This window comes from Megalopta genalis, unplaced genomic scaffold (genome assembly GCF_051020955.1).
Source record: "Megalopta genalis isolate 19385.01 unplaced genomic scaffold, iyMegGena1_principal scaffold0141, whole genome shotgun sequence".
NCBI classification, from domain to species: domain Eukaryota; kingdom Metazoa; phylum Arthropoda; class Insecta; order Hymenoptera; family Halictidae; genus Megalopta; species Megalopta genalis.
The window spans coordinates 115,819-130,000 of NW_027476210.1; positions in this window are offsets into that span (position 1 = coordinate 115,819).

Here is a 14,182-nt window from a genome sequence, read left to right on the forward strand (position 1 = left end):
CGATTCGCTCGATCCATTATTTTCGATTTACGGCTAAAATAAATTTTTCTAATTTTTTTCAATAACATATTCCTGCTAAAATAACTTTTTTACATAGGGATTAAGCATTTAGAACGATACATTGTTTAAAATAAGGGCACTTTACTCTTGACATTTTACGGTTTTTTCAATTTTCTGAAAAATCCTATCATTAGATTTTTTTAAAAATACGATATTCTTGCTTAACTAACGTTTCTACATAGGGATTAAGCATTTAGAACGAAATCTAATGTCAGAAAATGGCACTTTACTCTTGACATTTTTCGGTTTTTTCAATTTTCTGGGAAATCCTATCATTAGATTTTTTTAAAAATACGATATTCTTGCTTAACTAACGTTTTTACATAGGGATTAAGCATTTAGAACGAAATCTAATGTAGGAAAATGGTACTTTACTCTTGATCGGTACGTTGGGACTTTGAAAATATTCGGGCGTTCCAATCGCTCGTCTGTTGCATCATAGCGCGTCTCGGCGCAATCGACCGATTCGCTCGATCCATTATTTTCGATTTACGGCTAAAATAAATTTTTCTAATTTTTTTCAATAACATATTCCTGCTTAAATAACTTTTTTACATAGGGATTAAGCATTTAGAACGATACATTGTTTAAAATAAGGGCACTTTACTCTTGACATTTTACGGTTTTTTCAATTTTCTGAAAAATCCTATCATTAGATTTTTTTAAAAATACGATATTCTTGCTTAACTAACGTTTCTACATAGGGATTAAGCATTTAGAACGAAATCTAATGTCAGAAAATGGCACTTTACTCTTGACATTTTTCGGTTTTTTCAATTTTCTGGAAAATCCTATCATTAGATTTTTTTAAAAATACGATATTCTTGCTTAACTAACGTTTCTACATAGGGATTAAGCATTTAGAACGAAATCTAATGTCAGAAAATGGCACTTTACTCTTGACATTTTTCGGTTTTTTCAATTTTCTGGAAAATCCTATCATTAGATTTTTTTAAAAATACGATATTCTTGCTTAACTAACGTTTTTACATAGGGATTAAGCATTTAGAACGAAATCTAATGTAGGAAAATGGTACTTTACTCTTGATCGGTACGTTGGGACTTTGAAAATATTCGGGCGTTCCAATCGCTCGTCTGTTGCATCATAGCGCGTCTCGGCGCAATCGACCGATTCGCTCGATCCATTATTTTCGATTTACGGCTAAAATAAATTTTTCTAATTTTTTTCAATAACATATTCCTGCTTAAATAACTTTTTTACATAGGGATTAAGCATTTAGAACGATACATTGTTTAAAATAAGGGCACTTTACTCTTGACATTTTACGGTTTTTTCAATTTTCTGAAAAATCCTATCATTAGATTTTTTTAAAAATACGATATTCTTGCTTAACTAACGTTTCTACATAGGGATTAAGCATTTAGAACGAAATCTAATGTCAGAAAATGGCACTTTACTCTTGACATTTTTCGGTTTTTTCAATTTTCTGGAAAATCCTATCATTAGATTTTTTTAAAAATACGATATTCTTGCTTAACTAACGTTTTTACATAGGGATTAAGCATTTAGAACGAAATCTAATGTAGGAAAATGGTACTTTACTCTTGATCGGTACGTTGGGACTTTGAAAATATTCGGGGGTTCCAATCGCTCGTCTGTTGCATCATAGCGCGTCTCGGCGCAATCGACCGATTCGCTCGATCCATTATTTTCGATTTACGGCTAAAATAAATTTTTCTAATTTTTTTCAATAACATATTCCTGCTTAAATAACTTTTTTACATAGGGATTAAGCATTTAGAACGATACATTGTTTAAAATAAGGGCACTTTACTCTTGACATTTTACGGTTTTTTCAATTTTCTGAAAAATCCTATCATTAGATTTTTTTAAAAATACGATATTCTTGCTTAACTAACGTTTCTACATAGGGATTAAGCATTTAGAACGAAATCTAATGTCAGAAAATGGCACTTTACTCTTGACATTTTTCGGTTTTTTCAATTTTCTGGGAAATCCTATCATTAGATTTTTTTAAAAATACGATATTCTTGCTTAACTAACGTTTTTACATAGGGATTAAGCATTTAGAACGAAATCTAATGTAGGAAAATGGTACTTTACTCTTGATCGGTACGTTGGGACTTTGAAAATATTCGGGCGTTCCAATCGCTCGTCTGTTGCATCATAGCGCGTCTCGGCGCAATCGACCGATTCGCTCGATCCATTATTTTCGATTTACGGCTAAAATAAATTTTTCTAATTTTTTTCAATAACATATTCCTGCTAAAATAACTTTTTTACATAGGGATTAAGCATTTAGAACGATACATTGTTTAAAATAAGGGCACTTTACTCTTGACATTTTACGGTTTTTTCAATTTTCTGAAAAATCCTATCATTAGATTTTTTTAAAAATACGATATTCTTGCTTAACTAACGTTTCTACATAGGGATTAAGCATTTAGAACGAAATCTAATGTCAGAAAATGGCACTTTACTCTTGACATTTTTCGGTTTTTTCAATTTTCTGGGAAATCCTATCATTAGATTTTTTTAAAAATACGATATTCTTGCTTAACTAACGTTTTTACATAGGGATTAAGCATTTAGAACGAAATCTAATGTAGGAAAATGGTACTTTACTCTTGATCGGTACGTTGGGACTTTGAAAATATTCGGGCGTACGCGGCGCGCTCGGCGCTTCGAACAGCTCCGGTGTCCCCATTATTTTCGATTTACGGCTAAAATAAATTTTTCTAATTTTTTTCAATAACATATTCCTGCTAAAATAACTTTTTTACATAGGGATTAAGCATTTAGAACGATACATTGTTTAAAATAAGGGCACTTTACTCTTGACATTTTACGGTTTTTTCAATTTTCTGAAAAATCCTATCATTAGATTTTTTTAAAAATACGATATTCTTGCTTAACTAACGTTTCTACATAGGGATTAAGCATTTAGAACGAAATCTAATGTCAGAAAATGGCACTTTACTCTTGACATTTTTCGGTTTTTTCAATTTTCTGGGAAATCCTATCATTAGATTTTTTTAAAAATACGATATTCTTGCTTAACTAACGTTTTTACATAGGGATTAAGCATTTAGAACGAAATCTAATGTAGGAAAATGGTACTTTACTCTTGATCGGTACGTTGGGACTTTGAAAATATTCGGGCGTTCCAATCGCTCGTCTGTTGCATCATAGCGCGTCTCGGCGCAATCGACCGATTCGCTCGATCCATTATTTTCGATTTACGGCTAAAATAAATTTTTCTAATTTTTTTCAATAACATATTCCTGCTTAAATAACTTTTTTACATAGGGATTAAGCATTTAGAACGATACATTGTTTAAAATAAGGGCACTTTACTCTTGACATTTTACGGTTTTTTCAATTTTCTGAAAAATCCTATCATTAGATTTTTTTAAAAATACGATATTCTTGCTTAACTAACGTTTCTACATAGGGATTAAGCATTTAGAACGAAATCTAATGTCAGAAAATGGCACTTTACTCTTGACATTTTTCGGTTTTTTCAATTTTCTGGAAAATCCTATCATTAGATTTTTTTAAAAATACGATATTCTTGCTTAACTAACGTTTCTACATAGGGATTAAGCATTTAGAACGAAATCTAATGTCAGAAAATGGCACTTTACTCTTGACATTTTTCGGTTTTTTCAATTTTCTGGAAAATCCTATCATTAGATTTTTTTAAAAATACGATATTCTTGCTTAACTAACGTTTTTACATAGGGATTAAGCATTTAGAACGAAATCTAATGTAGGAAAATGGTACTTTACTCTTGATCGGTACGTTGGGACTTTGAAAATATTCGGGCGTTCCAATCGCTCGTCTGTTGCATCATAGCGCGTCTCGGCGCAATCGACCGATTCGCTCGATCCATTATTTTCGATTTACGGCTAAAATAAATTTTTCTAATTTTTTTCAATAACATATTCCTGCTTAAATAACTTTTTTACATAGGGATTAAGCATTTAGAACGATACATTGTTTAAAATAAGGGCACTTTACTCTTGACATTTTACGGTTTTTTCAATTTTCTGAAAAATCCTATCATTAGATTTTTTTAAAAATACGATATTCTTGCTTAACTAACGTTTCTACATAGGGATTAAGCATTTAGAACGAAATCTAATGTCAGAAAATGGCACTTTACTCTTGACATTTTTCGGTTTTTTCAATTTTCTGGAAAATCCTATCATTAGATTTTTTTAAAAATACGATATTCTTGCTTAACTAACGTTTTTACATAGGGATTAAGCATTTAGAACGAAATCTAATGTAGGAAAATGGTACTTTACTCTTGATCGGTACGTTGGGACTTTGAAAATATTCGGGGGTTCCAATCGCTCGTCTGTTGCATCATAGCGCGTCTCGGCGCAATCGACCGATTCGCTCGATCCATTATTTTCGATTTACGGCTAAAATAAATTTTTCTAATTTTTTTCAATAACATATTCCTGCTTAAATAACTTTTTTACATAGGGATTAAGCATTTAGAACGATACATTGTTTAAAATAAGGGCACTTTACTCTTGACATTTTACGGTTTTTTCAATTTTCTGAAAAATCCTATCATTAGATTTTTTTAAAAATACGATATTCTTGCTTAACTAACGTTTCTACATAGGGATTAAGCATTTAGAACGAAATCTAATGTCAGAAAATGGCACTTTACTCTTGACATTTTTCGGTTTTTTCAATTTTCTGGGAAATCCTATCATTAGATTTTTTTAAAAATACGATATTCTTGCTTAACTAACGTTTTTACATAGGGATTAAGCATTTAGAACGAAATCTAATGTAGGAAAATGGTACTTTACTCTTGATCGGTACGTTGGGACTTTGAAAATATTCGGGCGTTCCAATCGCTCGTCTGTTGCATCATAGCGCGTCTCGGCGCAATCGACCGATTCGCTCGATCCATTATTTTCGATTTACGGCTAAAATAAATTTTTCTAATTTTTTTCAATAACATATTCCTGCTTAAATAACTTTTTTACATAGGGATTAAGCATTTAGAACGATACATTGTTTAAAATAAGGGCACTTTACTCTTGACATTTTACGGTTTTTTCAATTTTCTGAAAAATCCTATCATTAGATTTTTTTAAAAATACGATATTCTTGCTTAACTAACGTTTCTACATAGGGATTAAGCATTTAGAACGAAATCTAATGTCAGAAAATGGCACTTTACTCTTGACATTTTTCGGTTTTTTCAATTTTCTGGAAAATCCTATCATTAGATTTTTTTAAAAATACGATATTCTTGCTTAACTAACGTTTCTACATAGGGATTAAGCATTTAGAACGAAATCTAATGTCAGAAAATGGCACTTTACTCTTGACATTTTTCGGTTTTTTCAATTTTCTGGAAAATCCTATCATTAGATTTTTTTAAAAATACGATATTCTTGCTTAACTAACGTTTTTACATAGGGATTAAGCATTTAGAACGAAATCTAATGTAGGAAAATGGTACTTTACTCTTGATCGGTACGTTGGGACTTTGAAAATATTCGGGCGTTCCAATCGCTCGTCTGTTGCATCATAGCGCGTCTCGGCGCAATCGACCGATTCGCTCGATCCATTATTTTCGATTTACGGCTAAAATAAATTTTTCTAATTTTTTTCAATAACATATTCCTGCTTAAATAACTTTTTTACATAGGGATTAAGCATTTAGAACGATACATTGTTTAAAATAAGGGCACTTTACTCTTGACATTTTACGGTTTTTTCAATTTTCTGAAAAATCCTATCATTAGATTTTTTTAAAAATACGATATTCTTGCTTAACTAACGTTTCTACATAGGGATTAAGCATTTAGAACGAAATCTAATGTCAGAAAATGGCACTTTACTCTTGACATTTTTCGGTTTTTTCAATTTTCTGGAAAATCCTATCATTAGATTTTTTTAAAAATACGATATTCTTGCTTAACTAACGTTTTTACATAGGGATTAAGCATTTAGAACGAAATCTAATGTAGGAAAATGGTACTTTACTCTTGATCGGTACGTTGGGACTTTGAAAATATTCGGGGGTTCCAATCGCTCGTCTGTTGCATCATAGCGCGTCTCGGCGCAATCGACCGATTCGCTCGATCCATTATTTTCGATTTACGGCTAAAATAAATTTTTCTAATTTTTTTCAATAACATATTCCTGCTTAAATAACTTTTTTACATAGGGATTAAGCATTTAGAACGATACATTGTTTAAAATAAGGGCACTTTACTCTTGACATTTTACGGTTTTTTCAATTTTCTGAAAAATCCTATCATTAGATTTTTTTAAAAATACGATATTCTTGCTTAACTAACGTTTCTACATAGGGATTAAGCATTTAGAACGAAATCTAATGTCAGAAAATGGCACTTTACTCTTGACATTTTTCGGTTTTTTCAATTTTCTGGGAAATCCTATCATTAGATTTTTTTAAAAATACGATATTCTTGCTTAACTAACGTTTTTACATAGGGATTAAGCATTTAGAACGAAATCTAATGTAGGAAAATGGTACTTTACTCTTGATCGGTACGTTGGGACTTTGAAAATATTCGGGCGTTCCAATCGCTCGTCTGTTGCATCATAGCGCGTCTCGGCGCAATCGACCGATTCGCTCGATCCATTATTTTCGATTTACGGCTAAAATAAATTTTTCTAATTTTTTTCAATAACATATTCCTGCTTAAATAACTTTTTTACATAGGGATTAAGCATTTAGAACGATACATTGTTTAAAATAAGGGCACTTTACTCTTGACATTTTACGGTTTTTTCAATTTTCTGAAAAATCCTATCATTAGATTTTTTTAAAAATACGATATTCTTGCTTAACTAACGTTTCTACATAGGGATTAAGCATTTAGAACGAAATCTAATGTCAGAAAATGGCACTTTACTCTTGACATTTTTCGGTTTTTTCAATTTTCTGGGAAATCCTATCATTAGATTTTTTTAAAAATACGATATTCTTGCTTAACTAACGTTTTTACATAGGGATTAAGCATTTAGAACGAAATCTAATGTAGGAAAATGGTACTTTACTCTTGATCGGTACGTTGGGACTTTGAAAATATTCGGGCGTTCCAATCGCTCGTCTGTTGCATCATAGCGCGTCTCGGCGCAATCGACCGATTCGCTCGATCCATTATTTTCGATTTACGGCTAAAATAAATTTTTCTAATTTTTTTCAATAACATATTCCTGCTAAAATAACTTTTTTACATAGGGATTAAGCATTTAGAACGATACATTGTTTAAAATAAGGGCACTTTACTCTTGACATTTTACGGTTTTTTCAATTTTCTGAAAAATCCTATCATTAGATTTTTTTAAAAATACGATATTCTTGCTTAACTAACGTTTCTACATAGGGATTAAGCATTTAGAACGAAATCTAATGTCAGAAAATGGCACTTTACTCTTGACATTTTTCGGTTTTTTCAATTTTCTGGGAAATCCTATCATTAGATTTTTTTAAAAATACGATATTCTTGCTTAACTAACGTTTTTACATAGGGATTAAGCATTTAGAACGAAATCTAATGTAGGAAAATGGTACTTTACTCTTGATCGGTACGTTGGGACTTTGAAAATATTCGGGCGTTCCAATCGCTCGTCTGTTGCATCATAGCGCGTCTCGGCGCAATCGACCGATTCGCTCGATCCATTATTTTCGATTTACGGCTAAAATAAATTTTTCTAATTTTTTTCAATAACATATTCCTGCTTAAATAACTTTTTTACATAGGGATTAAGCATTTAGAACGATACATTGTTTAAAATAAGGGCACTTTACTCTTGACATTTTACGGTTTTTTCAATTTTCTGAAAAATCCTATCATTAGATTTTTTTAAAAATACGATATTCTTGCTTAACTAACGTTTCTACATAGGGATTAAGCATTTAGAACGAAATCTAATGTCAGAAAATGGCACTTTACTCTTGACATTTTTCGGTTTTTTCAATTTTCTGGAAAATCCTATCATTAGATTTTTTTAAAAATACGATATTCTTGCTTAACTAACGTTTCTACATAGGGATTAAGCATTTAGAACGAAATCTAATGTCAGAAAATGGCACTTTACTCTTGACATTTTTCGGTTTTTTCAATTTTCTGGGAAATCCTATCATTAGATTTTTTTAAAAATACGATATTCTTGCTTAACTAACGTTTTTACATAGGGATTAAGCATTTAGAACGAAATCTAATGTAGGAAAATGGTACTTTACTCTTGATCGGTACGTTGGGACTTTGAAAATATTCGGGCGTTCCAATCGCTCGTCTGTTGCATCATAGCGCGTCTCGGCGCAATCGACCGATTCGCTCGATCCATTATTTTCGATTTACGGCTAAAATAAATTTTTCTAATTTTTTTCAATAACATATTCCTGCTTAAATAACTTTTTTACATAGGGATTAAGCATTTAGAACGATACATTGTTTAAAATAAGGGCACTTTACTCTTGACATTTTACGGTTTTTTCAATTTTCTGAAAAATCCTATCATTAGATTTTTTTAAAAATACGATATTCTTGCTTAACTAACGTTTCTACATAGGGATTAAGCATTTAGAACGAAATCTAATGTCAGAAAATGGCACTTTACTCTTGACATTTTTCGGTTTTTTCAATTTTCTGGAAAATCCTATCATTAGATTTTTTTAAAAATACGATATTCTTGCTTAACTAACGTTTCTACATAGGGATTAAGCATTTAGAACGAAATCTAATGTCAGAAAATGGCACTTTACTCTTGACATTTTTCGGTTTTTTCAATTTTCTGGAAAATCCTATCATTAGATTTTTTTAAAAATACGATATTCTTGCTTAACTAACGTTTTTACATAGGGATTAAGCATTTAGAACGAAATCTAATGTAGGAAAATGGTACTTTACTCTTGATCGGTACGTTGGGACTTTGAAAATATTCGGGCGTTCCAATCGCTCGTCTGTTGCATCATAGCGCGTCTCGGCGCAATCGACCGATTCGCTCGATCCATTATTTTCGATTTACGGCTAAAATAAATTTTTCTAATTTTTTTCAATAACATATTCCTGCTTAAATAACTTTTTTACATAGGGATTAAGCATTTAGAACGATACATTGTTTAAAATAAGGGCACTTTACTCTTGACATTTTACGGTTTTTTCAATTTTCTGAAAAATCCTATCATTAGATTTTTTTAAAAATACGATATTCTTGCTTAACTAACGTTTCTACATAGGGATTAAGCATTTAGAACGAAATCTAATGTCAGAAAATGGCACTTTACTCTTGACATTTTTCGGTTTTTTCAATTTTCTGGAAAATCCTATCATTAGATTTTTTTAAAAATACGATATTCTTGCTTAACTAACGTTTTTACATAGGGATTAAGCATTTAGAACGAAATCTAATGTAGGAAAATGGTACTTTACTCTTGATCGGTACGTTGGGACTTTGAAAATATTCGGGGGTTCCAATCGCTCGTCTGTTGCATCATAGCGCGTCTCGGCGCAATCGACCGATTCGCTCGATCCATTATTTTCGATTTACGGCTAAAATAAATTTTTCTAATTTTTTTCAATAACATATTCCTGCTTAAATAACTTTTTTACATAGGGATTAAGCATTTAGAACGATACATTGTTTAAAATAAGGGCACTTTACTCTTGACATTTTACGGTTTTTTCAATTTTCTGAAAAATCCTATCATTAGATTTTTTTAAAAATACGATATTCTTGCTTAACTAACGTTTCTACATAGGGATTAAGCATTTAGAACGAAATCTAATGTCAGAAAATGGCACTTTACTCTTGACATTTTTCGGTTTTTTCAATTTTCTGGGAAATCCTATCATTAGATTTTTTTAAAAATACGATATTCTTGCTTAACTAACGTTTTTACATAGGGATTAAGCATTTAGAACGAAATCTAATGTAGGAAAATGGTACTTTACTCTTGATCGGTACGTTGGGACTTTGAAAATATTCGGGCGTTCCAATCGCTCGTCTGTTGCATCATAGCGCGTCTCGGCGCAATCGACCGATTCGCTCGATCCATTATTTTCGATTTACGGCTAAAATAAATTTTTCTAATTTTTTTCAATAACATATTCCTGCTTAAATAACTTTTTTACATAGGGATTAAGCATTTAGAACGATACATTGTTTAAAATAAGGGCACTTTACTCTTGACATTTTACGGTTTTTTCAATTTTCTGAAAAATCCTATCATTAGATTTTTTTAAAAATACGATATTCTTGCTTAACTAACGTTTCTACATAGGGATTAAGCATTTAGAACGAAATCTAATGTCAGAAAATGGCACTTTACTCTTGACATTTTTCGGTTTTTTCAATTTTCTGGGAAATCCTATCATTAGATTTTTTTAAAAATACGATATTCTTGCTTAACTAACGTTTTTACATAGGGATTAAGCATTTAGAACGAAATCTAATGTAGGAAAATGGTACTTTACTCTTGATCGGTACGTTGGGACTTTGAAAATATTCGGGCGTTCCAATCGCTCGTCTGTTGCATCATAGCGCGTCTCGGCGCAATCGACCGATTCGCTCGATCCATTATTTTCGATTTACGGCTAAAATAAATTTTTCTAATTTTTTTCAATAACATATTCCTGCTTAAATAACTTTTTTACATAGGGATTAAGCATTTAGAACGATACATTGTTTAAAATAAGGGCACTTTACTCTTGACATTTTACGGTTTTTTCAATTTTCTGAAAAATCCTATCATTAGATTTTTTTAAAAATACGATATTCTTGCTTAACTAACGTTTCTACATAGGGATTAAGCATTTAGAACGAAATCTAATGTCAGAAAATGGCACTTTACTCTTGACATTTTTCGGTTTTTTCAATTTTCTGGGAAATCCTATCATTAGATTTTTTTAAAAATACGATATTCTTGCTTAACTAACGTTTTTACATAGGGATTAAGCATTTAGAACGAAATCTAATGTAGGAAAATGGTACTTTACTCTTGATCGGTACGTTGGGACTTTGAAAATATTCGGGCGTTCCAATCGCTCGTCTGTTGCATCATAGCGCGTCTCGGCGCAATCGACCGATTCGCTCGATCCATTATTTTCGATTTACGGCTAAAATAAATTTTTCTAATTTTTTTCAATAACATATTCCTGCTTAAATAACTTTTTTACATAGGGATTAAGCATTTAGAACGATACATTGTTTAAAATAAGGGCACTTTACTCTTGACATTTTACGGTTTTTTCAATTTTCTGAAAAATCCTATCATTAGATTTTTTTAAAAATACGATATTCTTGCTTAACTAACGTTTCTACATAGGGATTAAGCATTTAGAACGAAATCTAATGTCAGAAAATGGCACTTTACTCTTGACATTTTTCGGTTTTTTCAATTTTCTGGGAAATCCTATCATTAGATTTTTTTAAAAATACGATATTCTTGCTTAACTAACGTTTTTACATAGGGATTAAGCATTTAGAACGAAATCTAATGTAGGAAAATGGTACTTTACTCTTGATCGGTACGTTGGGACTTTGAAAATATTCGGGCGTTCCAATCGCTCGTCTGTTGCATCATAGCGCGTCTCGGCGCAATCGACCGATTCGCTCGATCCATTATTTTCGATTTACGGCTAAAATAAATTTTTCTAATTTTTTTCAATAACATATTCCTGCTTAAATAACTTTTTTACATAGGGATTAAGCATTTAGAACGATACATTGTTTAAAATAAGGGCACTTTACTCTTGACATTTTACGGTTTTTTCAATTTTCTGAAAAATCCTATCATTAGATTTTTTTAAAAATACGATATTCTTGCTTAACTAACGTTTCTACATAGGGATTAAGCATTTAGAACGAAATCTAATGTCAGAAAATGGCACTTTACTCTTGACATTTTTCGGTTTTTTCAATTTTCTGGGAAATCCTATCATTAGATTTTTTTAAAAATACGATATTCTTGCTTAACTAACGTTTTTACATAGGGATTAAGCATTTAGAACGAAATCTAATGTAGGAAAATGGTACTTTACTCTTGATCGGTACGTTGGGACTTTGAAAATATTCGGGCGTTCCAATCGCTCGTCTGTTGCATCATAGCGCGTCTCGGCGCAATCGACCAATTCGCTCGATCCATTATTTTCGATTTACGGCTAAAATAAATTTTTCTAATTTTTTTCAATAACATATTCCTGCTAAAATAACTTTTTTACATAGGGATTAAGCATTTAGAACGATACATTGTTTAAAATAAGGGCACTTTACTCTTGACATTTTACGGTTTTTTCAATTTTCTGAAAAATCCTATCATTAGATTTTTTTAAAAATACGATATTCTTGCTTAACTAACGTTTCTACATAGGGATTAAGCATTTAGAACGAAATCTAATGTCAGAAAATGGCACTTTACTCTTGACATTTTTCGGTTTTTTCAATTTTCTGGGAAATCCTATCATTAGATTTTTTTAAAAATACGATATTCTTGCTTAACTAACGTTTTTACATAGGGATTAAGCATTTAGAACGAAATCTAATGTAGGAAAATGGTACTTTACTCTTGATCGGTACGTTGGGACTTTGAAAATATTCGGGCGTTCCAATCGCTCGTCTGTTGCATCATAGCGCGTCTCGGCGCAATCGACCGATTCGCTCGATCCATTATTTTCGATTTACGGCTAAAATAAATTTTTCTAATTTTTTTCAATAACATATTCCTGCTTAAATAACTTTTTTACATAGGGATTAAGCATTTAGAACGATACATTGTTTAAAATAAGGGCACTTTACTCTTGACATTTTACGGTTTTTTCAATTTTCTGAAAAATCCTATCATTAGATTTTTTTAAAAATACGATATTCTTGCTTAACTAACGTTTCTACATAGGGATTAAGCATTTAGAACGAAATCTAATGTCAGAAAATGGCACTTTACTCTTGACATTTTTCGGTTTTTTCAATTTTCTGGAAAATCCTATCATTAGATTTTTTTAAAAATACGATATTCTTGCTTAACTAACGTTTTTACATAGGGATTAAGCATTTAGAACGAAATCTAATGTAGGAAAATGGTACTTTACTCTTGATCGGTACGTTGGGACTTTGAAAATATTCGGGCGTACGCGGCGCGCTCGGCGCTTCGAACAGCTCCGGTGTCCCCATTATTTTCGATTTACGGCTAAAATAAATTTTTCTAATTTTTTTCAATAACATATTCCTGCTAAAATAACTTTTTTACATAGGGATTAAGCATTTAGAACGATACATTGTTTAAAATAAGGGCACTTTACTCTTGACATTTTACGGTTTTTTCAATTTTCTGAAAAATCCTATCATTAGATTTTTTTAAAAATACGATATTCTTGCTTAACTAACGTTTCTACATAGGGATTAAGCATTTAGAACGAAATCTAATGTCAGAAAATGGCACTTTACTCTTGACATTTTTCGGTTTTTTCAATTTTCTGGGAAATCCTATCATTAGATTTTTTTAAAAATACGATATTCTTGCTTAACTAACGTTTTTACATAGGGATTAAGCATTTAGAACGAAATCTAATGTAGGAAAATGGTACTTTACTCTTGATCGGTACGTTGGGACTTAGAAAATATTCGGCCGTACGCGGCGCGTCTCGGCGCTTCGAACAGCTCCGGTGTCCCCATTATTTTCGATTTACGGCTAAAATAAATTTTTCTAATTTTTTTCAATTACATATTCTTGCTTAGATAACTTTTTTACATAGGGATTAAGCATTTAGAACGACATATTGTTTAAAATAATGGTACTTTACTCTTGTGATTTTTCGGTTTTTTTTGATTATTTTGAAAAATAAATTTTTGTAATTTTTTTAAATACGATATTCGTGATCAGTGAACGATTTCACATATGGATTAAGCATTTAGAATCGTGCGGAAGCGTTATTAAAAAAGTTTACTCGATGCGATGGGACTTTGAAAAGTTTGTGAAAATTTTCATATTGGGAAAAAATGTGTAATTTTTTGTCTAGTTTACGGTAATGTAATTTATTTTAATGTTTACTATAAATTTTTTTTTCGTTCGTTCACGCGCTATGTTACAACAGCACGGCCGGGCGGTCTGTTGCCGCGGCGGTTTACAC